General features: G+C 44.0%; 1 long non-coding RNA gene across 1 annotated transcript; it reads left to right on the top strand.

The window, feature by feature from the left end:
* The first annotated feature begins 906 nt into the window (after positions 1–906).
* Positions 907–21278, top strand: LOC142776372 (uncharacterized). The gene is made up of 3 exons (XR_012887487.1): positions 907–1164; positions 7907–8087; positions 20986–21278. It is a non-coding gene; the product is annotated as an uncharacterized LOC142776372 (long non-coding RNA).
* Positions 21279–26528: the final 5250 nt, after the last annotated feature.

Here is a 26528-nt window from a genome sequence, read left to right as displayed (position 1 = left end):
CTAATTAAAGAGTTGTTACATCTGTTTACTTATAACTGTTTGACACCTCAGTTTTTTGTGGATTGTCTGCACTTGCGATGGTGAATTCATGATTAACGTCGTAGTGATATAGTGACTACAGCTATGGTGGATCAGTAGTTAAAGTGCTCCTTCTGAGCCAGGAGTCCTTGGTTTCATGCCGGCGAAGGCGGTCTAACTTCAATGAAGGCGAAATGGTGGAGGCCCTGTACTGTGCGATGTAAGTGCACGTTAAAGAACACCATATGGTTGAAACTTCCAGAGTCCTCCACTGCGAGTTCTCGTAATCCTATCAATGTTTTTAGACGTAAAACCCTAGATATTAATATTATTATTGTTAAGTCCGGGGTTGTCGTCGTCCCATACATGTACTCTTGGAAGGGTAGTGAAAAGGCATAGGCAACCTCGAGCAGTTAAGACAGCGCCGGGAACGACGCTAATGCATACGGCGGTGCCGAGCGAATCGGTGAAATAAACTGATCACGGTGGCTTCCCTTTGCTTCAACACATCGAAATAGCTTGTCTTGAAACATAACATACTGCACTACGTAGAAGCATTACTACTTTATAGACATTTTTTGATACATTGATAACGCAGATACAACTACTGTAGGTTGCAAGTATCGAACGTAAAGCCGCATCACTACGTGCGTGGTAGAAGTGGTGAATGCCTATCGTCCGCTAGAACAAAAAAAATTGTCGAAACGTTATTTGGATTGCTTAATTTAAATTGTTCTTTAATTAGGCCATTACTTTGTTTAAAAATTTATTTCAATAAATACCATGCACTCTTTTTTTTCGCACGAAAATAATTTTTTTTGCAACTAACATTTTAGGCCAAAGCCATTCACAGCCAAAGCCAGCTGTTACTTGTTTGGGTGCGTGCACGGGTGCGTGTGTTGTGGCGATCGCCCCGCGACGTCCAGTAGAAGATTTAGGGTAAAAGCATTATATTTGCGCAAGAAAGCTCCATTCATCGTTTGTGCGATGTGCGAAATTGCGCGCAATTCCCGTGTTTTTTGGAGTGCCGATAAAGTTTGAGTATTTCAAGGAAACGGCGAAATGCGTGGCGCTATAAGGAATCCCGAGGTGATGGCTGTCGCCCGTGGCGACATATTTCATGGTAGTGCCGAAAAAAGAGTTAAGGTAAGTGGGATAGGTTATAATGTGAAGTGTGCAACTCAGCACAAGGCTTGTGTTACAGCTCTCGAACGAGGTGTCGTAAAGGGGCAGCCTCTTGCGAGCGACGGACATTGTGCGCGTTACCGATTTGCTTTGACTACGCTGATACTTGCGGAGTCATGGCTCATTCGTACGGCCTCACGGAAGCGAGTTCCCGAAAATTGACAACATGCGTGCGTGTAATGATGGAGTAGTTTTTTTTATGTGCATTGTAGTATGCAGGAAGCTAGCGGCGCTTTCTTTGTTGATAAAACAGAACCTGCAGTGCCATTTGCGGCTGGACAGCATTTTGCTCGCTTTCAGGGAGGATATAATTTTTAACTTGACTCAATTCACCTAGCGAACTACATAAGTGGTTATAAGGAGCCTACATTTTCAATGAAGTGGTGAAGTGGTTAGTGGTTATTGTGCACTTCAACACTGTCTTGAGCTAGTTAAACGTAATCATGTGTTTGCTCTGTGTTGGGAAAGATGTTCATGCAATGGTATGTATACATGCGCGTCGTCTTCGCTTGCCAGTAATGCTGTACCAGCCAGCATCCATGTTTGACGTCTGACTCTTAACTTGCATGCACCATGTGAGACTTCATATTATGCTAGATTTCAGCATTTTATACATTATAGTGCTATCAGCATGTAGTAAAATGCATTAAACTGCTGTGTGGCAGTGGTGTGATTCTCACAGTGCTGGATTGTTGCTGATACAAGGATAGGTATGACACAGGAGTATTTCTTATCTGACTAGCTCATGAGGCATGTGAGTATTTTAGCACAAACACGACAAGGACATAAAGAAGACATCTAATGACAGGACCAGAGCGCATTTTTGCATCATTCTTCTGTTCTCGTGTTTGTTGCACTAGAACACATATGTTAGCAGACTTATAGCGACATGCTTTTCTTGCCCAATTTATTATACAGTACAATCGTCAGCAATACAAGTGGATACATTGAAATTAGGTTTTAAAGTTCATAGCGACTAAAGCACAGTAGTGTTAGCACGAAGTAAAAAAATGGGAGACATAAGAAGAATGCGGGAGGAGCACAGACTGCTATCTCAAAAATTCATTGCACAAAACCTTGCCTAAATAATGTTAGCTACACACCTAGTACACTTGTGGGTCTGGTAAAATCTTAGTTAACTGTGGTGCTTATTTTTTTTAACTGTACCCTCATTCACACTAAGTGTGCAGCTAACGCTATTTTTCAGTCAATTTTTAAGCAGCGTATTTTTCAGTTGACAGTACATGCTCGACCCACATTGTTCTTTTTTTTTGTCTCTTGTTCTTACATTGTGCTGTTTATTACTATGCAAACAAAAGAAACTTTTCAGTCAAATATAGGTTATAGTTCTTAATATTAAAATTAAAAATGAAATACTAGCCAGCTGAGCACAGACTGATTTCTGAAAAATTTATTGCACAAAACCTTGCCTAAATAACATTAGCTACATGCCTAGTACACATGTGGGTCTGGTGAAATCTTAGTTAATTGTGGCACTTATTTTTATTTAACCGTTCTCTCATTCACACTAGGTGTGCAACTAACGTTATTTTTCAGTCAAGTTTTTAAGCAGCATACTTTTCAGTTGACAGTTCGTGCTCAACCCACGTGGGTTTTTTTTGTCTCTTGTTTTTACATTGTGCTGTTTGTTACTATGCAAACAAAATAAACTTTCCAGCCAAATATAGGTTATAGTTCTTAATATTAAAATTAAAAATAAAATACTAGCCAGCTCTGAAGTTAGCGACTTTACTTAGTTGTGTACCTCTCTCCACTTTCATTATTTTTGCCATTCCCGTTGGTGTTTTTTTTTTTCTTTTCATCCACGCCTGCAGGCACATTTCAGACTATTTACACTCTATGCACCTGGCAGGCGTAGTATTGTTCATAACACTAAATACTCAAACGAAAAGGTATTTCTTGATGTTAAGTAATTCAAATTTATGTCAATACATTACTGGTAATCATATGTTAAACTTGTATTCGGTGTTAGCTCTCATATTGCTCACGACTGTACTATTGGCAACGTACTCCAGAAATATTTCTTCATAACGTAGTTGGTATTGCTTACTGCATGGCATTCTGCCGCTAGTAAGCAACACACACACAAGAGATATGACATGGCCACGCATGTCATCGTGCTCGTGTCTTTTTTGTGTGTTTTTTTTACTTGTGGCACAATGTCGTACTTGAACAATCTGTGTCGAATCAAACTCCAACAGCAGCAAGCATTTGCTATGGGATAGATAGTGCGCAACGCCAAGTCATCACTATTGACAGGTGCGCACATTCGTTAGTATTGCGCACACTCACGCCTGTCCACGGTGATTTCTGGACGGTACATACTATACCATTGTCAATGTTTGCCGTTCGAGTTTCATTCAATGTTTATGGTACATATAAAAATAAATTGTACATGGTATAAACACGGTTTTTAGCAAAGAAAACTGGGCTATTACGTTGAAGCCTAACAAAAGGCTGCTGCACGCTTACTTTCCACCTGTTTGTGTGGTTTGAAATACATTTCAATTCTTCACCACACTTAAAGGAACACATCACATTGAGGCCAACAATCACTATTGTATGAATTCTATTTTTTTTAATATCAGGGTGCCTGAAAGGAGCCTGCACGAACGATGATGGTGCAAGTAGCCATATTGTTGTCATAGCCAGTCGAGGTGGCAATAGAGAATGTGTGTGCGGCAGAAGATCTTGCTTTATTACGATGGTGCACTGCCGGATTGAGTTACTGTATATCACCTCTTGTCCTGTAGGGAGCATATATAGCTACTGTACTATGCGGCTGCGGGTGTCTTTCATCAGCATCTTTCTGTCATTGTAACTTTGCCTTACTTTGCATGTAACTATAACAGCCCACAACCGCATGTGCTTCCCCAATCATCATCTCAACTGGTTAAGGCAAGAAATTAGACACCTACTGTGCCACCACTGTTGGTGCAAGCTCCCTATATTATGCTTCTGCGTTTGTATGTATGTCAGTGACTCCTAAACATTAGGTAAACTATGCTCATCTGTCCAATTGGCTGCAGCAGTGTGGAGGCTACAGAGCTGCTTTGCCAGTGCAAAGGGTGGAAAGCCCTAAACATTCATTCACCTACGTCACATTCGCTGCTTGGTCTTTTCATGGCATCTCTGCAGTCATGTTGGGTAACTAAAGCAAGCTGGTTGCAATGCAGAGAAAACGAAAACATGGCAGCAACGCTTGAAGCACATGTCTTTCACCTCGAATTGATTACATCATCGTGCACTCTGTGGCTTGTAATTCCGAAAGTTCAACTTCTATTTGCTTTATATTTGTATCCTGATGCTTAAGCAGCAATGTATTTGTGACTATTTTGCTTTGTTTCCGTAATACAATTCCCCATTCTTGGAAATGAGGCCTAATAAATGTGGCTGAGCAAACAAATTATTTCGATAATGACAATTCCCCATTCTTGGAAACGAGGCCTAATAAATGTGGCTGAGCAAACAAATTATTTCGATAATGACAAAACACATGTGGTGCTTTGTTCTCAGCGTAATGTAGCTCATGGCTAGAACTGACTTTTTTGTTTTCGACTGTGTTGATTGTAGTCTAGTAGCAAATATGATTTCGTATTAAAGGGGGCATTCATGGCTGCATGGGGTGTGCCTTGTTGCTTCGTAACGATGGTTATCGGTGGTCACATATACAATAAAGGCATATGATGTACATTTGAAACAGGATGAACAAGTTGCATATCATCGTCTCATATTTTTAAACAAATGCAAATGTCTTAAGCTTGCCACTTTGAACAGCCCCGAAACCACCCAGAGGTCGAAATTTATTTGTGGTGTTGCCGTGCACATATGTAACGGTCGGATTTTTCAATGCATTTGGTGGTACAAAAGAGGCTTCACTGGTTTTGCTCTTTCCGTCTATACTTGGTTGATTAGCTTGTCTCTCCTCCTAGGCAAGTGCACCTCCTCACCATGCGAAAAGGTAGGGCTGTGAGCTGACGAACAGGTTTTGTGGGTTATGAGCAGGTGAAAATGTGGACATCACGGGGAACAGTAAAAAGCTGGACACTGCCGAATCCTGGACAGGAGAAGGGATTGTTTCTAGGAACGTGTAGGGTGCCTGCTACTTGTAATGCTGTTGCTTTTGCCATTGTTGATCGTGATGACATTCTGAACTCGATGCATGTGTCTACTTGATATGTAAAGAAATTATCAGAGGTATTTCAGGAGTTATTTAAGCAAATCCTTCCAGAATTATGCTTTGGTAGCCAGAAACATAGCTTGCTTCTTACACCTTGTACCTTCTACACTGCTGCAACAAGTTTGTGGGACAGAGTATACATATTAACGAGAAAAGAAAAAAAGAAAAAAAACTCAGTCTTAGTGGTCTTATGGCAGGAATCCCAAACCTGTGAAAAATATACTGAACTGCTAAGACGGCTGTAACTAATCCATTCACAATGAATATATCGTAATGAAAGGCAACAGATTCATTGTGAATCTGTGGCTTGCATTAAACAGGACCAGGCTGAGTTGTTGCTCTTTGCGTTTTTATGTTTCTGAGATGTGGGTAGGCATCATCTGGCGATCACTACATTATAAATAGTGTAAATAAGTTTCTTCAGGTGCTTTGCTTGCATGTTACAATGAGAGGGGTTTTTAGGACAAACTAATGTCATTTTGACCTGTATATCTGAAAAACGCTTAGAATAGTTGTGCAGGTATTGCTATATGCTCATTTTTTTAGGCAAATGGTTTGCGTACCCAGTATTGTATGTTCATTTTGGATAAATTATAAATACTCTTAAATCTTTGTTGACTGTAGAGCTATTGTATTTTGAAAACATGTCATGGCAGACGTGAATGCAGTATGTAATGTGCTTGAATAATGCACAAGAAATAGTATACCTAATATTACAGGCTGTGTGCACTTGTACGTCTGCAAAAGCATGGTAAAAGTATGTGGACAGATTTTTCGTTCATTCCAAGAAAACATTGTGGCCTATTTGCTTTGTGGGAATGAACAGCTTCTGTTCTTTTTAACTCATGTGATCACTTGGTGGCCAAAAGAAGCATCACTAGCATATCCTACCTTTGTCAGCCTACTCGTCTCTGAAACACTGAATCTCATTCGTCTTGACTGTGTGAGCCAGTTCCTTTTTCCTTAAGTGTTTGTGTGTGCGCATGTAGAAGGGGTGCACACCACCTGTCACGCCGCGTGATTCGTAGGTTTTTTATTGGTTTTTACAAATGATGCCCCATAGTTTGAAGCTGGCAGAATGCATCAGTGTTTAAGAGTTGGCGCTTGTCGTGGTTGCAAGTAAGATATATTTTGCAAATTCAGTCATTCTGCCACTTGCTTGAGAAATTCTTTGATGTGGTGCTGAATGTGCTTTGTTAGCTTTGAATTGAGCAATCTTGCATTCCATTTTCATGCAGCATTGCATGGACTTGAAGTCACAGGTCTTAGTGGAATGAAAAACATGCAATGAGCAAGAGTAAAAAGGGAGAAATCGCCAAGTATGGTCAATGCAGAACTAGGTTCACTTTAAATGTCTTGAGCTGTGTGTGTGTTTTTCAACATAGGGTTCCCAGTTTCACGGCCTATGCAGACCACCTTGTGATATATGAAACTCAATTTTATTTAATTCAAAAGAAAGAAAAAGTCTTATAGAGGACAACTCATTTTATATATTTACGTGGTTCAAACATAAAACAAATAAAAGCACTGACAACCATTTTCGTCGTACATGTTTGCTTTAGTTCAGTGGAAAGTCAAGTAATGAGTGTCAAATTATTGAAAATAACTCTGAATGCACCGTGAAACATTTTCATATTTTGGAGTCTGTGGCCACTATGAAGTTTTCTACACACAACAGGCTACAAAGAGTTGGCAGTGAGCACGACAGCAGTACATGTTTGGGCACTACAGTTCGGTGCACATGCTTGCATTAAGGTACGTGCATGTATTCAGAAAGCATGTGTTGTCTCTTGATATGTCACACTAGTCACGAAGGCAAAGTTTTCAGCATCAACTGCTTTGTCTTGTAAGCAGCACAAAATAGAGAGGGGATAGGTAGTAACATGATATCGAGCAGTATTGAGCACTAATTATGGTGCACAGAAAAGCATAAAACCATGTACAGCAAACAAAATGACTCAATAGCACGACAACAAGCCTTTTCTGCTAGGCTTCATGACTTGTTGTTTATTGGGAGCTTAAACCCAATTGGAAAATATAACCCTACCTGAATATGAAAAGCATGCGCTATGATTCGCGGTCTTCGTATTTCTACCTGGATGTAATTGCACGTTCTGTCTAGTTCTCGAACCCTTGAACGATGAATAATTTTTGCATACTTTTCAGTGTAGTAGCACTGTCAAGGTCAACATAAGCCATTACATTAAAGAAGCTGTCCAAAGCATCCAGCTGATGTTGCTTCCCAGTGTATTTGGAATTGTGGTGGATGAGCTGTTTTTACGCACAATTACATAGTGAGCTAGCACCATTAAAAGCAAGTGCAGCCTGAGAAAAAAAAACAATTGAAATAGAGGTTGCAGATGCAGGGCCATAACTACAAAAAAAAAGATGCCTTGATGTGTCTGAACAATGGGAACGTTTTCTTCTGCTGTGCGAATTTGGATATCATGATTTCTATATATCATGAATTCTAAAGACCTTATCTACGATTGTCTCGTGCAGATTTACTTCAGGCGGAAAGCCACAAGCTGCAGAGGTCTCAAGTAGAGACCAAGGACCCCCAAGCTCTGTGGGGAGATGAAAACCTGTGCCAGGAGTGCGTTGCCGGGGTACTTTGCTGCTGTTTTGTTTTATCAAGGAGCATGAAGTGGACCATCGCCAGAGGGACTTCACACTCTGCAGTGTGAGTGCGTGTATGGTTTAGCATAGCCCTGTCATTAGTGCTGAAATACTGGGTGAGATTCCACCAGGGTTGCTAGAATTATTAGGGTCGGTAAGTGGAGAGGTTTCCCCAGCTTGGTAGTGTCGACTTTTTCACTGGTGGTGTTAGTGGCCTTATTGGTGCTGCTGTTCAGAAGTTACAAAATGGTTGTGGCTGCCATGACAATTACTGCAACTTTGTCACCTTGGTAAATGTGCAGATGTGCCGAGGAAAATTCTCTGTATTGTTTTCTTCTAGAGCTGCCACAATTTCACAACATACATTTTCATGTATGAACAAAACTCAAGTAAAGGAGCTGATCGCAGGTGAAATGCTGTAGTTTTACTTCCAGGAAGCCTTACATACAGACTTGTGCTTGTTATCATGAGTATCTTGGTTAGGCCAGCATGACCATTTTAGAGTAGTATAGTGAATAATTGGGTGCCCGTTGCATCATGAATGCTACATAACCAATTGATCACATTCAGTGGACCAGGTTCAGTGGCACACTGACTTGTTCACAAGATAGCGAAAAACTCTTTTAAGGGGAGATGCGAGTAAAAAAATCGCGTTTTTAGCGAAATTTCTCGTAATTTTGATTTTTATTGCATTGTAGTCTTCAAACCTTCTTCTTTCATCTGTGAAAATTTCAAAACTAAATTCGAACCGCAAAATGCAAAAAAAATGTGTATGAAGGCATCGCGGTGGCTCAAAATTTCGTGAATTTGCGCCGATATTGGCCATCTTTGACTGCGCGCTGCTCCCCATCGCAGTGCCGCCCGCCATCGCGATCGGTTGGGAATGTTGCGTCCGGCCTTCTTCTTACAGCTCCGACGACTGCCAGTTTCGTACGTGGGGAAAAAAAACGAGGCCTTTTTATCACGTGGTTTGAGCGGTTTGAAACGCGCGGCACCCTAAGCCGCATCGCCATTGGCTACCGAGTCATTGTCAGCTGTGTGGGTGGCGGCGATCGGCATTTGGTCCGTCTGCTTTTCTGCGCGTCTACGCATATTTCCGTGATGACAAGCCCGAAAAAGTGCAACGTGAGACCGCAGAAGTTTCGAACGAAGCACAAGTTCAAGGGAAGGTGGCGTAAAGCGCCCCGAACGACGGCGACAAACTAGAACACGCCTACGTGTGCTAGGCCTGACGGCGGCATCGACAAGTGCGCGAGCAACAGTGGCTGCGATGAAGGGATTGACGCTGCGCTTTCTTTCGTCAGTGCTTCGGAAAAGAAGCTCGGCTTCTTCGAAAAAGACGAAAGACAGCGCAATGAGGTTTGTGCAACGACAGTTTTGTGCGACACCCTCTTGCTGACGGCACTTGTGGCAGGTGCGGCATGCCCTGCTTGCGGTATTCAAAAACTTGCCGTTCGGGAGCCGGCAGAAAAGCGCAAGGGACTTTCGTCGCTCCTCGAACTTCATTGCGAAAACAACGAATGCTCAGCGACTGTTCTTTCGTGCTCCTATACGTCACTGCGTGTTATGGCGGACGGCAGCAGCTGAGTGAGCCAACGGTACGACAGTGGGAGCTCCCGAGGTAGTTTCGCTGTAAATGTGAAGGCGGTGGTGGCTGCACGCGCTGTCGGCATTGGGCATGAGCAATTGTCGAGATTTTGCTCCATTATTGGACTCCCAAAGCCAATGCACCACCGAGGATTTTTTTCGATAGCAAAGAAGGTGCACACCGCTGCCATGGCAGCTGTGAGTGAAAACTTGCGCCGATCCAGAGAGTTCACGAAAGAAGTAGCAGGCGAAACTGATGTGGCTGTTATGTTCGACGGCACTTGGCAAAAGAGGGGCCACAAAAGCCACAACAGGATTGGCACAGTTATCTCCTTAGATACTGGCCTCTGCTTAGACTTCGAGGTCATATCAAATTACTGCCTGACATGCAGTAGGCACAAGGATATGGGCCCAGACGAGGAAGTGTGGCAGGCATTCCATGGCCCAGTCTGTGAAAAAAAATGCAGACTGTTCCTCCCATGCCATGGAAACGGAGGCTGCAATGTGCATTTGGCAGAGAACATTGACTTATGACACCCCACTGCATTTCACGACATTCTTGAGTGACGGTGACAGCAAAGCATATAGCGCAGTTGCAGAGTCAAAAGTCTATCGTGCTGTCAATATAGAAAGAGAAGACTGCACTAATCATGTGGCCAAGAGACTTGGCACCGCGCTACAGAAGCTGCATGTGCCATTACCACGAGGGCAGAAAATGAAAGAGCCAGCCATTCAGAAGCTCCAAACATACTATCAAATTGCCAAAACAAACAACAGGGGGAGTGTACGGGATATGTACACTGCAGTATGGGCTTCGTACTTTCACTCATGCTCTACTGACAATGCTGGCAGCCACAAGTTTTGCCCTGCAGGAACAGAGTCGTGGTGCAAACATCAACGCGCTGAAGCACTTGGTGAACCTGCACCACGCCACACACCTCTCCTGACAAAAGCACAGGGATTGGCTGTTTTGCCCATTTATAAGCGGCTAACGGATGAGAAGCTTCTTGCTCGATGCATCAAAGGGAAAACCCAGAACGCATCGGAATCCCTGAACAGCAAAATTTGGCTACTTTGCCCCAAGGCTAAGTTTGTCTCCCGAACGGTTGTCGAGACTGCCGCAGCTATGGCAATCCTGTGGTTCAACAAGGGTCATGCTACTTTCGAGCACATCCTGGAAGAGCTCAACATACTGCCATCTGGAGATCTAGTTACTATCAGTGATTCCCGTGATGCGAGGCGCATCAAGAGAATGTCCGAGCGTGTGACAGCAGAAGCAAGGGCCCACCGTCGTCGTGGAGTGAAAAGGGCATGGCTAGAAGAGAGTGCTCGCAAGGACCGTGAGGGCACAACCTATGCTGCAGGACAGTTCTAGTAACTTGCAGTGCTTTTCAAAGTTCTGTTGAACATTATGGCCAAAGATTATGCATTTCTAACAATTCTGTGATAAAAAAAAAAAGGTTTCAAACTTTCAAATGCGTTTTTCTCTTTTTGCAGTTTTGTGTGATCTGTGCTTCTTATACACGCTAGTTTGTATACTTAGAATTGTCATACCTCTCTGAAATTTTGCACATAGCATGATGAAGGCCCATAGAGTGCAAGTATTTATTCAGATTGTCAGTGCTGCTTGATTATGTTTTTCAAAAATAACATAACATTGAAAGCCCTTGGCAACTAGAGCCATAGTAAATTTTTCTATTTCATTTCTGTATTTCACCTTTTTACACACAAAATTTATATAGTTTTTTGCACTCTACAGTTTCAAAGGATCATAGTCAGCTATATCTGCGTGCTTTATCTCAAATTTTTATAGGTCAGAATTGTTGCATAACAATGGCCATAATTTTGCAGTATCTGACCTGCAGAAAGAAAACCAAGCAATCTACATGAAAATAAATGACATATTTGAAAAGAGGAGAAATAACTCTATTAGCATGCCAATTTGTGTTAAATTCAGACTCTTTTTAAAGAAAATCGTTTTTTGAGTAGCATCTCCCCTTAAATATATAGTCTCAATATAGACATGATGTTATTTGCAAGAAATTCATATAAACTTTTTCACTGAATAAACCAATGTAGCATGGATTGCTTATACGGTAAGTTGCTGGAAGCACAAATATCTGTGCTATAAGCGGTACCACCCTGTAAAGAAAGTGAGAGCTTTGAAAGGCTGTAGGTCTCCAAAACATGACCCACAGGCAGCCGTGAAGTTGAAAAATATTTAGTAGTGCAGCATTTTATTCAATGCTTATCCTTGAAAAAATCTGCGACGTCGCCTTGTGCTCGTGCCCAAGTAGCACGAAAACTTTTTTGAGTAGCTGTGGTGTCATATTCTTTGAGTTTCCTTTGTCATATCCATGGAGTGGCTCCATGGCCAACACTTTACAAGTGATCACTTGTAAGGTTGCCATGAGATGTGTGAAGCAATAATTTAGTAGTGTTGGTGTGTGGTTAGACTGCGAAGACTTGTAATAATTCAAACTTCTCATGAAAGTCAAAGCATTTCCGAAAGGAATTCTTGAAAAAAATTGGTCATTGTGTCCTCAATTAAGATTTGTTACTGTGTTATGCATTAGCAAGCACACAGCCACAACCTCGTTGACGAAGAGAACCACGGAGCTGGAAGCAACATCATTCACAGAAATGCAATGAACATATGCAATTCTTTTGGCACCAACAGTTGTAGGTGTGAAAGAAATAAGCACAAGCGAAGGAACCAGCACGATTAATGCAACCACGAACTGCGCACACTCTCGAGAAGTAACGGTGATAAAAAGTCAACATCAGTGCATTGGCAGAAACCAATATCAGTCTTGAATGCTTTACTTTCATAAGATAGAAAGCAACATGAAAACATGTAGCACACAAAAAAAGGCACAGGCTGTTAAGTGTTCGAGGTTGATGCTAGGTACCCCGGGGTTTTTTTGTGTACCTGGCTCCCCGCCGTCGTCCGCATAGCCGATCTTCGCCAGTCAGGGGATGCGTTAAGAGAGAAAGAATGAAGGTTAATTTACAAGATAGTTGAAAGATGGAACTGTACAGAGATTCAGTGATTATTTACAAAATGTATTTGGCTTTTATAGCCCGCCGTCTCCTTACACGGAGGTCCGAAGAAGGCGGTGACCACTCGCCACAAACCAGGTGACAAAGTCTCAGTGGTCCACCCACCAAAAAGGGTGCAGATGTTGAACCACTCAGCTGGGCGAAAAGGTCCAATGGTAGCACGAGCGCACCACACAATGATGCACCTGGCCCACGTTTTGAAGACGTCGAAGGGCGAGGTGGTAGAGTCCAGTGGAGGGGGAAAGTTGAACTTTTCCGGGGAGATGGCCGCTGGCACAAATGTCAGCAGTGGTCCAAGGCAGCGTTTTGCTACAGGAACTTTTCCGAACTCGGCAGGCCAGGTGCTCAATCCCTGAGAACCGCGACGCTTTCCCACGCTTTCGGACTGTCGGTGTTTTTGTGATGATTTCGTGTCGGCGACGACAGCTGAGTCGAGAGGTTGACTCCATGAGAACTGCCACAGTGGCGCCGTCCCACACTGTTCGAACCCGTTCAACAAAAGGGTTTTGGCGAAGCTTTTGTTGTGACCCGAGAACTTCCTGGAACACCTACAGAACAGCGTATAGCTGACTGTGCGCCGATGGGGTTGAAAGCACCTTAGCAGACCGGCTTACGCATAATGACATCTTCCCAGACGAACTGCCGGGCCAAACGTAACAGCTCATCCACCGCCCGGAAAATCTCGGCTGGCCAGCGCTCCCAACCACTAGGCACGAAGAGAATGGCTGGTGATGAGGAGCATGGCCTGGCCAGGAGCCTTCAGCAGCAAACTTGCAACCGACTCTCAAACCACCTCACAACGATTGACAACAGCGAAAAAAACCGCACAATACCATGCCGCAGTCAAGTGCATTGTACTCGCTTGTAACCCTCCAGGTTTCTCAAGAATACAAACAAATGAATAACCAGCTACACGAAAATTTTGACGGAATTCCGTGCCGCCATAGGTACAACACTCGTGGAGGAAGACGTAAAAATTTAAAAAAATCGAAATGAACAGCTTTGGTCATATAATGCCAAAAGCTGCAAAAATGAAGTGGCCTTTCGGTCCCTAAGACAGCTCTTTTTAGACGAGTCTACTCAGACCATCCGCATTGCTGTGCGATTTCCCTTTCTTATAACGAACCTCGAAGTTATACTGCTGGAGGGTGAGGCTCCATCCAGCAAGTGACCATTTTTGTGTGGCATTTGATTGAGCCATGTCAGGAGACAGCAGTCTGTTTCAAAGATAAACCTCGCTTCGTACAAGTAACATGACAACTTTCGGGCTGACCAAACCAAGCAGGCGCATTCCTTTTCTGAAGTGCTGTAGACTTCTTTTCGGACCGTTAGTTTGCAGCTGGCATAGAGAATAGGGTGCTCTTCTTGGTCATTGTTAACCTGGCAAAGCATAATGCCCATGCCCTTGTCGCTCTCGTCACACTGAACTATAAATTCTGTACCATAGTCCGTTGCATGTAGCACAGGTCGGGAAATGAGTAAGGCTTTAAAATCCTGAAATGCGGCTTCTTTGTCCTCGTCCCATTTCACGCTATTGGGCTCCCCTTTTCTCAAGGTGTCCGTTAGTGGACTTGCTCGCTGCAAAAAATTGGGGATGTAACACTGGCAGTACCTCACAAGTTCCAGGAATGACCGTCTATCGGTCTTGGTACGTGGCCGTGAAAAACCGGCAATCGCGTCTGTCTTTAGTTCGGTCGGCTGTCTCCTTCCCTGCCCCACAACATGACCTAGGTAAGTGACTTGAGAGCAGCCAAAATTACATTTCTCAGCTTTCATTGTCAAACTTGCCCCTCTCAAGCGCGAAAATACCTTTTTTAGGTGCTTAAGGTGATACTCCCAGCTGTCAAAAAATATTGCGATATCGTCAAGGTACGGGAGTGCAAACTCTTTCAGTTCTTTCAGTACGATGTCTATTAACTTGGAGAAGCTGAAAGGCGCTTTTTTTAGTCCGAAGCTAAGAACCAAGGGTTTAAAGGTGCCGAAAGGCGAAATGAATGCGGCATAGCGGCTGGCACTTTCTGAGAGAGAAACCTGCCATTATCCTCTTAAGAGATCTAACGTGGAAATGTACTTCACTGCACTGACCTTTTCGATTTGTTCCTCAATATTTCGGATAGGGTACAACTGATTCCTAGTGATAGTATTGAATTTCCTGTAGTCTACACATGGACGGGGGTCTTTGTTAGGGCCTTCCACAAGTATTAGTGGAGACGTGTAGTCACTTTTAGCGGGCCCCAAGCTCTAACATGGGCCGTATTTCGGCCTCCAAAATCTCTTTGTGCCTTGGAGACATTCGGTATGGCTTGGATCTTGCAGGTTCGGCTGATGTCAATTCTATTTCGTGAGTTATCAATTCTGTCCTACCCGGTCGAAGAAGGAACCTGTCGATGTACTGCTCCAGAAGTTCTTTTAGTTCCTCTATTTGTTCAGTCTCAAGAGTTTTACTGTTTATATAGGAAGCTACAACCTCTTCCAGGCTAATTTCTGAGTCTGAAGTTCTCGTGCATTCGTCGAGCTCAGATTTAATTTCTTCGGGCTGTTGTAGAGTGAGGTTCACAACTCCCTGACGTTCTATGTAGGGCTTCATCAGGTTACAATGGTAGATTTTCACCTCCTTTCTTCGACCTGGGACTTTCAACACGTAGTTTGTGTCAGAAAGCCTATGCATCACCTTGACAGGCCTGTCCCAATGAACTTCCGATTTGTTTTTTTTTGCAACGGCTTTAAAATCATTACTTGATCCCCGATGTTAAAGGTTCGCAGTCTCATATTCTTGTCATAGTACGTTTGGCCGTCTTTTGAGCTCTTTTCATGTTCTTTTCTACCAGCCCTTGTGTCGTACTTAGTCGCTCTAGCAACTTCAGCACATATTCGACCACTGTTTGACTCTTCTCATTTTCTTCCCACATTTTTCTAAGCATCCTAAGTGGGGAGCGCAGCATCGTGCCATACACTAACTGTGCTGACGAGAACCCTGTGGCCTTATGAGGGGCCGTACGCAAGGCAAACAAAGTAACCGGAAGACAGCTTTCCCAGTCTTCCTTATTCTCGTAACAGAGTGCGCACAACACTCGCTTCAACACTGAATGCCATCTCTCGACGCTGTTTGATTGAGGATGGTTTATGGAGCTGTGTATAAGTTTTATCCCAAAGTTCTGCAGAAACGTCAGTCAATGAGCTTGTGAAAACTGACCCTTTATCAGCCTGTATTTCTGTCGAAAAGCCGACCCTTGTGAAGACTGACAGAAGTGCTTCTATTATTTCTGTCGAAGAGAGCTCCTTCAGAGAGATTGCTTCTGGAAACTTTGTGGCTGGGCACAGCATGGTGAACAAATACCTATAACCAGACTTAGTTGTCGGCAGGGGACCCACCCTGTCGATTACCATACGTCGCAATGGTTCTGATATTATAGGCACCGATTTCAGCGGAGCTTTCCACTTTTCCCCAGGCTTACCCACGCGCTGGCACGTGTCACATGATCTTACGAATTTCTCTACATCTTTGAAGCACCCCGACCAATGATATTCCATTACCAGTCTCTCTTTTGTTTTGTTTAATCCTAGGTGACCAGACCAGCTGTTTTCGTGGCAGAGGTTCAAAAGATCCTCTCTTTATTTTCTAGGAACGAACAACTGATCTAGAACCCTTCCTCTCTTATGCCTGTAGTGCCAATACAACAAACCTCCTTTCTTATGCAACGTCACGTTGCCCCTAGCAATCGCCTTTTTAGCGCTAAACTGCAGTTTAGTTAAGCTAGGGTCACTGTCTCGCTCAGCGGCCAGCGATTGTCTGTTTACCTGCACTAGCCAGTCGAAGTTCTTCGACGTCGGCGGCTATACTGACCCCTTTTCGCTTTTGAGTGTAATGGCTGGCTTTCCCTCTAGATCCCCATCTAGCTCTGTTGATAAAGCCTCATGTTACCGATCAGCTGCCTTTTTATCTAGGTTGTGATCCAGTTTTGTTAATGAAACTTCGTTTTGTTGATCAGCTGCAGGTTCTCTCTGTGCCCCTGAGCGGTGACCTAGGCCCGTGTCTGTTGCCATGGGGATTGTTTTTTCCGATGCGATAGACGCGAGTTCACATTCTTTGGCACGAGTCAGCACTTGAACAGTTCCTTCTCCAAGTTTCTGACATTGCTCGCGCAGTATCCTGTCGGACCGGTTCGAAATTATGTACGGGTTCTGTAACGACAGTGATGTTGAGACAGCTGCCTCTGTCACGAGCTTTCCGAACGGCCCAGTGATCATTACTTTTGCCATAGAAAGACAAACGCCGTTTTCCTCTACAACCTGTTTTATCCATGCCACTTCTCCCGTGAAGTCATCTACAGTAATGTAAGAAGGGTGGACAATGTACATGGTGGCACCGCTGTCCCCGAGTACTTTGCAGGGTATACCGTTAATCTCCAGGTCATGAAGATACAGGCGTAAAAGCTGTGTATTCTCGTCACTTTCATCTATGTAGGATAAAGCTACCTTAGGCTTTCTGCAGTTTACCGCAATATGGCCCGTCTTCTGATAATTATATCATCTAATAGGTTTGAAAGCCTCGAACTTTTTTCTTTGCCACTGCTGAGATGTCCCACTATTCGAGCTTTCCGCTTTATTTTCTGGCGTACTTGTTTCCACCTCAGGATCGCTTAATTTTTTTCGCCTGCAAACCTTCCCTGAATGTAAACTCTTTTCGTGACCTCTTTCATCCATCCGGCCCTCTGTACTCGACGCTCAGTTTTCTACGCATTGTGTATCCTTCGGCTAACTCGGCTGCCTTTTCCACAGTGTTTTCATTATGGCTGTCTTGCACCCACCGCCTCATGTTCTGAGGTATGTTTTCCGTAAAACTGCTCTAGACAAATGGTTTCAATAACCTTGTCTCTACTCTTGTAGGCTTCCGCGCCTTTTAACCACTCGATTAGGTTTCTCTTCATGCCGTAGGCAAACTCTACATATCTCTCACTATCCTTCTTTTCTGTGTTTCGAAGCCTCTGGTGGAATCCCTCGGCTAAAAGGCGATACTTCTTGAATAAGGCAGCCTTAACCTTCTCATGATCATCTGCCTCTTGCGGACTGAGTCTCGTGATCACTTCAGCGGCTTCATACGGCAGCAGAGAAAGTAACCGCTGTGGCCATGTACTCGGATCTAAATTCAACCTCACGCAGGTCTGTTCAAAACTCGCAAGAAATACACCTATGTCATTCCTAATTTGAAATTGAGAAATTTATTCATGCAGTATGATTCTATCTTGCTCGCTCGTTCCGAAGCCCCTCCACTCGCTTGAGCCAAATGTTTGCTGTCATTATATAAAGCCATTTTCCGCAGCTCTCTCTCTTTTCCCCGTTCCTCTCTTTCTCCTCCCTTTCCTGTTTTTCTCTTTCCTCCCTCTCCTTTTTTTCTTTCTCTGCCTCCATTTTGAAAGCATTCAACGCCAATTCAGTCTCCTCCTCACTGGCTTTTTGCAAAATCTGCTTTAAAATTTGTTACCTTCTGTTGCGACCGCGGTTTGCAGGCACCGGAGGTGCGGAAGGAAATTGTCGAGGCAGGAGGAAGAGAGACTTTAAAGAGGGTTTATTTACATTAAATACAAGGTGAGCTCTCGTACATGACGAGTTCTTTCTTACATTGTGAGCTTTCAAATCTGGCATTCCTCTGCATGGCGCTCCTTTCAATGAGCCCGGGGGCTCCTTATAAAGGGTATGTTCTCCCCAGATCCCTAGATCAGGGAACACGTGCAGAGGTTACTGTCCAATTACAGATCACACACAGCCGGCGAGAGTGAAGAGCATGCACGGCCCACGTGAACGTCCAATATTGAGCCTTGATCACTGCAATCCAAGGTGGCGCCAGCGGGGCTCTTCCTCGTCGTGTGCGCGCCGCTAGTCGAGGGGTCCCAAACTCCAGACAGCATACATCAAAGAGTCCGCCAAACCGCTCGCCTAATTAGAGGGCCAATTCGCGGCGACCACGGCGGTCCCTTCCAAGGAAGATGCTGTAGTTGTCCTCTCTCGAACGACTTACGGCCTCGTGGCGACACGACGTCTCACCCACCGGCTAGGAAGGACAATGCCTGGCGGTCATAGGCAGCCGGCCGGTCGGCTACTTGTTTGAAGATCCAAACAGCGCCGCTCCCTCGTCAGCAAACACATGGCTTTGCTATGACTAAGGTGCCTATGTGGTGCGGGATTTTGCAACGCTTTCAACTTGTTTTAATTAGTATGCTACACGGCTATGGTCGTGAACTTTCCAAACTTTATGTGGGTTAACTGCTTTTACAGTGACAAATTTATCCAGTATGGAAACAGTGCATAAGCAAAGGTTTCGACCAGAATGTTGGCGCACCAATTCCCATAGCAAGAAGCAATCAAACGTGTACATTCTTTGTGAATTTTGTCAGATTTACCTGCCTTTTTCTTGCTTTTCTTATGCAGCCCTTTGGGAAGATGGTAGTTTTAGAAAGTTGATACATTGATTTTTGGAAGGACTGAAAAATAGCAGTGGGAAAGACGACAAATGCCTGTGAGCACTTGAGTTCTTGTTGAATTTTTAACTTCAGTTTTCAGCAGCATACTACTTTTTGAGGCACAGTATGTTTTCAGCTAAATAGTTTGACTCAAACAGTTTTGATAAAAGCTAGCTTATATAGAGGCAAATGCAAAGGAATTGAGGATAACAAACAGGGCTGTTTTCTTCTTCTTCTAATTTTGAGGCCATCCACATATGCACTGTGCTTATTGTGGTGTGGTTCATGGAAGGCCAGGTGAGCATAGTCCTATAGGGGTCATCAAACACCGACAGAAAATTTTCAATTACTTGTGTATTTGGAATCCTGGCTGTCCATTCAGTACTCTACCTCGACTTGTTTCATCGTCCCCGTGATAGCTATAAATGAACTGTTTTGATTTTTCAGCTTGCGTTCCTTTCCACTCTTCAGCTCACACCATATTAAATCTGCCAATCAAAAGTCTCATTTACAAAACATAGCGACACAACTTGAGGTCCACTGAGCCATAATTTGCCAACATTCGGAGTATCGTACCGTTTCGACTGGGGTCCCGTAATTACGTCACACATACGAACTGTGCCGACCATCTGACACTAATGCATTGGAAGGTGACTTGATTGCTATAGAAAGTCGCAAAATGAGCCATTACAGCATGCGTCCAAATGTATATCCCTCAACCATAAAAGCTGGGGCAAGCGCCATTCAGACACCTCTCCTATTACTCCACCATAGTCAGCCTTTGCACTTGGAGCACTACTGAGAGCTAAAAAGTTGCAGTATTCTTTTATTGCTTCCTAGCTTTTGCATAAACTTATTTTTTCTAGCATGCGAAGGTTAATGGTACACTTATGATTTCAAACATCTTGGGGTGACGTCACCTCATTGGTGTCTATTACAGCTGTTGGTGCACATTGTCCTTTTAGAATCGCTAGGGTGGTAATATTCCAAATGGGTGTTAATAAATATAGGCTGAATATTGCACTCCAAATATTTAGAAATTTGCATGTCTTAAGACGTGGAAATCGGTGTGCCGATGTTCTGGTGGCTACCGTCGCATTAAATAAAATGCTTGCCTGGTTCAAAAGCTTTGCTGATGCACTGTTTTCATATTGGTTAAATTCGTCACTCTAAAAGCAGTGAACTGACATTAGTTTTGGGAAGTTGAAGACCATAGCCATGTAGCATACTAATTAAAACAAGTTCAATGCGTTGCATAACTCCGCACTACATAGGCACTTTAGTGGTTGCAAAGCCATGTGTCAGCTGTGCACTGCACGAGGTAACAAAACGTTTGAGCAGGTGAGAGCGCTGAAGATGTATTGAGGCTCGTTTGCACACCTCTTCACTCAGCCACGGTATCGTGTAGCCACAGTGTCTTTCTGTTTTGAGATACAGTAGAAACCCACTGCTACATTTTTACTGCTTCAAAATTTTGAAGCAGTAAAAGTTACAAATGGGTGGCTATGTTGAGCCTGATTTTTTGGTTGTAGTTATAATCAAGGTAGCTTGATCAAGTCGATTGTTCTCTCAAAGATAAAATCCTGTATTATAATACTCTGAAGTCTGCAGGCATTTTTCTATAAACAAGTGCGATCATTATGTGGCACTTCGTAAAGAGTCATTTAATTCTACTGCACTTTTTAAATTATGAATTGGGCAGTTATTTTAAATATTACTAGTTGAAATGGAATGTGCACATGTATGTGCTAGAGCGTCTACACTTTTGAAGATAGCACGTTTACCTAACTTTTGTTGGCAATTGATTTCATTCTTTCTGCTCTCGATCATTGCATTGACTTTGGCCTATTTCAGGTGCTTTTGAATTTGACTCGAAGAAGTTGCGAAAGGAGTCTTTCAACAGCAGAGCGGAGACAGGAGCATGAGCTGATACCTAGCGGACAAGCTGAATATGTCATAAAAGTGGTGGTGAAGGAGAAGGCAATGCTTGTGTGGTGGTGCGGGCCGGGACTTGACTGTGTCATCTCTCACACTACACTGTTTATACTTATTCTACACGTGTAAATGTGTGCTGGGACATTGTTGCACTGTCCCTCACAGTGCAGTTATTTTACACTTGTGAAATAAATATTGTTTGCTTTACTTGATACTTGAGAAACAACTGTACAATGTCAGAGCTCTGCTACAGAATATAAATTTTATTTTTCCCAAGTGACCGGTACAATATCCTAATGGGATCTAATGCACAAGCTGTATATATCGAAGCCATATCATGCGGTTAGCATCTTGCCACAATTTCTAGGTCGTGGGATTGAATCCATGCTGTGGCGGCGACAATTTGGATGGAGGCGAAAATACTTGAAGTCCCTGTATTTAAATTGAAAAGCACATTAAAGAACTCCAGGTGATTGGAATCCAGGTGGTCAGAATTTCCGGAATCCTCCACTAAGGCATTTCTCACAATAATATTGTGGTTTTGGGATAATAATCCTCAACAGTTATTTGACCAAAATTCCCCATGACCAGCGATATCATATACCATCCGTAATACCATATTTCTGTTTATATGGATGCCGTATATGTGAAGCCTTCTATGCGGATACCGCATCATGCCGATCCGTTTCATGCAGATCCATAATACCATAATTGCATATGTACAGATCCGTACCCTCTGTACATAAGAATTTTTTCACTAGGGCAGCTGGCAGAGGTGGTTCGTCCATAGTGGTGTCTAGTGGCAGGCGGCTTAGTGTATCGGCGTTCTGGTGTTGCTTGGCAGTGCGATGTACGAGTTCATAATCATGCGTCGACGTCTTGATGCACCATCGTGTCATTCGCGGTGACGTCTGTGGTATTGGTTTCTGGGGGCCCATAATACCCAATAAGGGCCAGTGATCAGTTATGGAGGTCACTTTTTTGCCAGTAATATATTGTCGAAAGTGGTCTGCTGTGTAGACGATGGCGAGTCCCTCTTTATATATCTAGGTATAATTCCTCTCTGCCTGCAATAGGCTGCGCGATGCGAAAGCGATAGGGGCTTCCCGTCCTTGGTCGTCAGCTTGGGAGAGGACTGCTCCCACTCTGTATGGTGTGCGTTACAGGCTAGCAGAAGGGGGCTCCTTTTGTCGTAATGTCGCAGCACTGTAGACTTACATAGCAGTTTCTTAAGGGCAGCTATTGATTCTTGGTGGCGTGGCGACCAAGTCTATGGGATTTCTTTCTGCAGAAGCTCGTATAGATCGTTGGCCACTGTAACTTGATGTTATAACAACCAGTCGTAGAATGTTAATAGCCCTAAGAATGATTCAATTCTTGTTTGTTAGTAGGAGATTGTGCTTCAGCCATTGCTCGCACTTTTTCTTCAGTGGGGTGAATACCCTGCGCGTCAATCTGATGTCCAAGAAACTTCACTTCAGGCTACACAAGAATGCATTTTTCCTTGCTGATGTGCAAATTAGCATTTGATAGCCTTTAAAGAATGAGCTCCAAACGTTCTGTGTGCTCTTCATTGGAGGACCCTCGACAATAACATCATCTAAGTAGACGCAAACTCCAGGGATCCCGCTAAGTGTACACTTTATAAATTTCTGAAAGATTGCTGGTGCTGCAGCTGTGCCGAATGGTAGCCTTTTCACTTTGTAGAGACCCTTACTGGTTCTTATGGCGAGCAGTTCAGATGTTGATTCGTTCTAGTTGCTGGTAGACTTGTGTCAAAGCCAAGGTGCTGAACATATTTTTACCCCGAAGCATGCTAACAACCTTTTCCGGTGTCGGCAGTGGGTAGGGTGATGCCTTTGTAGACAGGCTGGCGGTTCTCTGGTAGTCGTCGCAGAGGCGTAGGGTGCCATTTTTTCGGACGGCAACGAGTGGTGTAGGTCATTTTAAACGTTGCGTCGGTTCGATTATTCTTTGCTCCTGCAATCGGTCGAGCTTATTCTCGAATGATGTTCATAGAGCAAAAGGCGCCAACCTAGCTTTCAAAAATTCCAGCGATGCATTTTCTCGCAGCTCCAGTGTGACTGAAGGTCCGTTTGCTTCTCAATATTTCTTCAGAAAAACCGCCTTGTACGTCTCTTGGACTGAAATGACAGAAACTGATACGCAAGAAGCCAATCAATGAGCTAGCACTGAGAGTGAAAGTACAGGAATTCAGAGTGTCCCTGCAGAACAGGTACTCTGCTCTTAGTGAGGAAACCAACCTTAGCGTAGATACAATGAATGATAATCTTACGAGTATCATTACGGAGTGTGCAGTGGAAGTTCGAGGCAGGGAAGTTAGACTGGACACTGGCAAGCTTTCCCAGGAAACGAAGAACCTAATTAAGAAGCGTCAAATCATGGAAGTGTCAAGTACAACAAACGAAATAGAACTGGCAGAGCTTTCGAAGTTGAATAATAGACGTAAGGTATGCGATGTAAGAAGGTATAACATGGAGAGAATTGAACACGCTCTGAAAAACGGAGGAAGCATCAAAGCAGTGAAGAGGAAACTTGGGATAGGCAAAAGTCGGATGTATGCACTAAGGGACAAAGAAGGCAAAATAACTACCAATATGGATAGGATAGTTAAAATAGCGGAGGAGTTTTACAGAGATCTGTACAGTAGCCAAGACAACCACGACCTTGATACTATAAGAATTAACAGTAACCCAGATGCAACCCCACCAGTAATGATAGAAGAAGTCATAAAAGCATTGGAGAGCAGGCAAAGAGGCAAAGCTGCTGGTGAGGATCAGGTAACATCAGATCTGCTGAAAGATAAAGGACAGATTGTGTTAGAAAAACTAGCCACCCTGTTTACGAGGTGTCTCCTGACGGGAAGAGTACCAGAGTGTTGGAAGAACGCTAACATAATCTTAATACATAAGAAAGGAGATGACAAGGACTTGAAGAATTACAGGCCAATCAGCTTGCTCTCTGTAGTGTACAAGCTATTTACAAAGGTAATTGCTAACAGAGTAAAAAAACATTAGAATTCAATCAACCAAAGGAAGAAGCAGGATTTCGAACAGGCTACTCAACAATCGACCACATTCATACTATCAATAAGGTAATAGAGAAATTCTCAGAGTATAACCAACCACTATACATAGCCTTCATAGATTACCAGAAGGCGTTTGATTCAGTAGAAATATGAGCCGTCATGCAGACACTGCGGAATCAGGGCGTAGATGAAGTATATATAAACATTCTGGAAGAAATCTACAGGGGATCAACTGCTACCATAGTGCTTCATAAAGAAAGCAACAGAATACCAATCAAGAAGGGTGTAAGGCAGGGGGACACAATCTCCCCAATGCTATTTACCGCGTGCTTACAGGAGGTTTTCAGAAGCCTAGAATGGGAACAGTTAGGGATACGAGTTAATAGAGAGTACCTCAGCAACCTGCGCTTCGCCGACGACATTGCATTGCTGACGAATTGCAACTCATGATAACGGAGTTAGACATGGAGAGCCGAAAGGTGGGTCTTAAAATCAATCTGCAGAAAACGAAAGTAATGTACAACAACCTCGGAAAAGTGCAGCGCTTCGAGATAGGTAATAGTACACTTGATGTTGTAAAAAACTATGTCTACTTAGGGCAGGTAATAACCGCTGAGCCGAACCACGAGATTTAAGTAACTAGAAGAATAAGAATAGGGTGGAGCACATTCGGCAAGCACTCTCAAATTATGACAGGTAGATATCCACTATCCCTCAAGAGGAAGGTATATAACAGCTGTATCTTGCCAGTACTTAGCTACGGAGCAGAAACCTGGAGACTTACAAAGAGGGTTCAGCTTAAATTGGGGACGACGCAGCGAGCAATGGAAAGAGAAATGGTAGGTGTAACCTTAAGAGACGAGAGCAGAGTGGATTAGGGGACAAACGGGGGTTAAGGATATCATAGTTGAAATAAAAAAGAGGAAATGGACATGGGCCGGGCATGTAGCGCGTAGACAGGATAACCGCTGGTCCTTAAGGGTAACTAACTGGATTCCCAGAGAAGGGAAGCGGGTTAGGGGGAGACAGAAGGTTAGGTGGGCAGATGAGATTAAGAAGTTTGCGGGTATAAATTGGCAGCAGCTAGCACAGGACCGGGTTAACTGGTGGAACTTGGGAGAGGCTTTGTCCTGCAGTGGACGTAGTCAGGCTGATGATGATGATGATGACTTCTCTTGGAGCTGCTCTACTGACAGTTAGCTGGATGCATGGTTAATCCCGCCAACAACCACTCCAAGAGGGGTGAACCGATTTCGGCCTAAAAGGCTTGTACCAAAGCCGCGGATGACTAGCGATGGCAGATGGTGGGTCTGGCCTTTCAAAACTACGCCAACGACCACTCCAAGAGGGGTGAACCAATTTCGGCCTAAAATGGTTGATCCGGAGCCGTTACATCATCTCACAGCTCCAGTGCGACTGGAGGTTCATTGCTTCCTGGTATTTCTTCGGAAAAAACCGCCTTGTACTTCTTTTAGAGCTGCTCTACTGACGGATAGCTGGATGCATCGTTAACTCCGCCAACAACCACTGTATGGGGGGTGAACCAATTTCGGCCTAAAAGGCTTGATCCGAAGCTGTGGATGACTAGCAATGGCAGATGGTGGGTCTGGCCGTTGTGGTAGACCTCTATGTTGCCGCGGAGAGTTGGCGCGTTCTCACTCCAAGTAGCTCGAAAAGTGGCCTCACTAATAAGCCTGCATGCTGCTCCCGAATCCACCTCAAACTTGATGGGGCGATGGTGTACTACGATTTCTGTCATTGTCTTCGGTCTCGTGCCGAGATTCTCAACGACGGTTAAGTCGTATAGAGCCGCTGACATTAGTGATGTGTGTCCTTCCCTCTTGAGCGTCGACATTGCGGTTACGTTGCGCTCAATCCTTCGGCCTGGGCTGTTGGCGCTTGGTTATGCACGCCTTTTCGACGTGTCTCGTTTTTGGCAAAAATTGCACGTAGTTGTCTTGAATCTACATAGCTGGAGATTGTGCATGTCGTCGCATCGTCAACAGCGTTGTGTTTTTTCCTCGAGTTGGCTGTGGTAGCATGTTGGCCTGGTTGCTGACTGGTGTGGGGCACTGGTTTGACGTTCCGTCGGATATCCGTCTGCTGGTGACCGGTGCTCTTTGCTCGCTGGGCGATGTCGTACGCTTTGGAGAATGTGAGACCCGTCTCTGTGAACAGGCGTTGTTTTAGGCATTCGTCACGCAGTCCGCACACAAAACGGTCCCGCAACATAACGTCTAAGGGGAGCATAGTGGTGTTACCAGGCGTGGTAGTCTGTCCGCTCTCCTGCGCAGTAGCAGAAGTTACTAAGGTTGGCGCCCAGAAATTGAAGTCGTACAGCGAGTTTTTTAAGAGCTGCCACGTAAAATTGCTCAATTTTTCGCCTTCCAGTTGGTCTCGATGTTGGACGCGG

The sequence above is a fragment of the Rhipicephalus microplus genome, chromosome X, assembly GCF_043290135.1.
Source record: "Rhipicephalus microplus isolate Deutch F79 chromosome X, USDA_Rmic, whole genome shotgun sequence".
In the NCBI taxonomy this organism is placed as follows: Eukaryota; Metazoa; Arthropoda; class Arachnida; order Ixodida; family Ixodidae; genus Rhipicephalus; species Rhipicephalus microplus.
The sequence above is the reverse complement of the archived record's forward strand: the minus strand, read 5'-3'. Positions and strand labels throughout refer to the sequence as shown.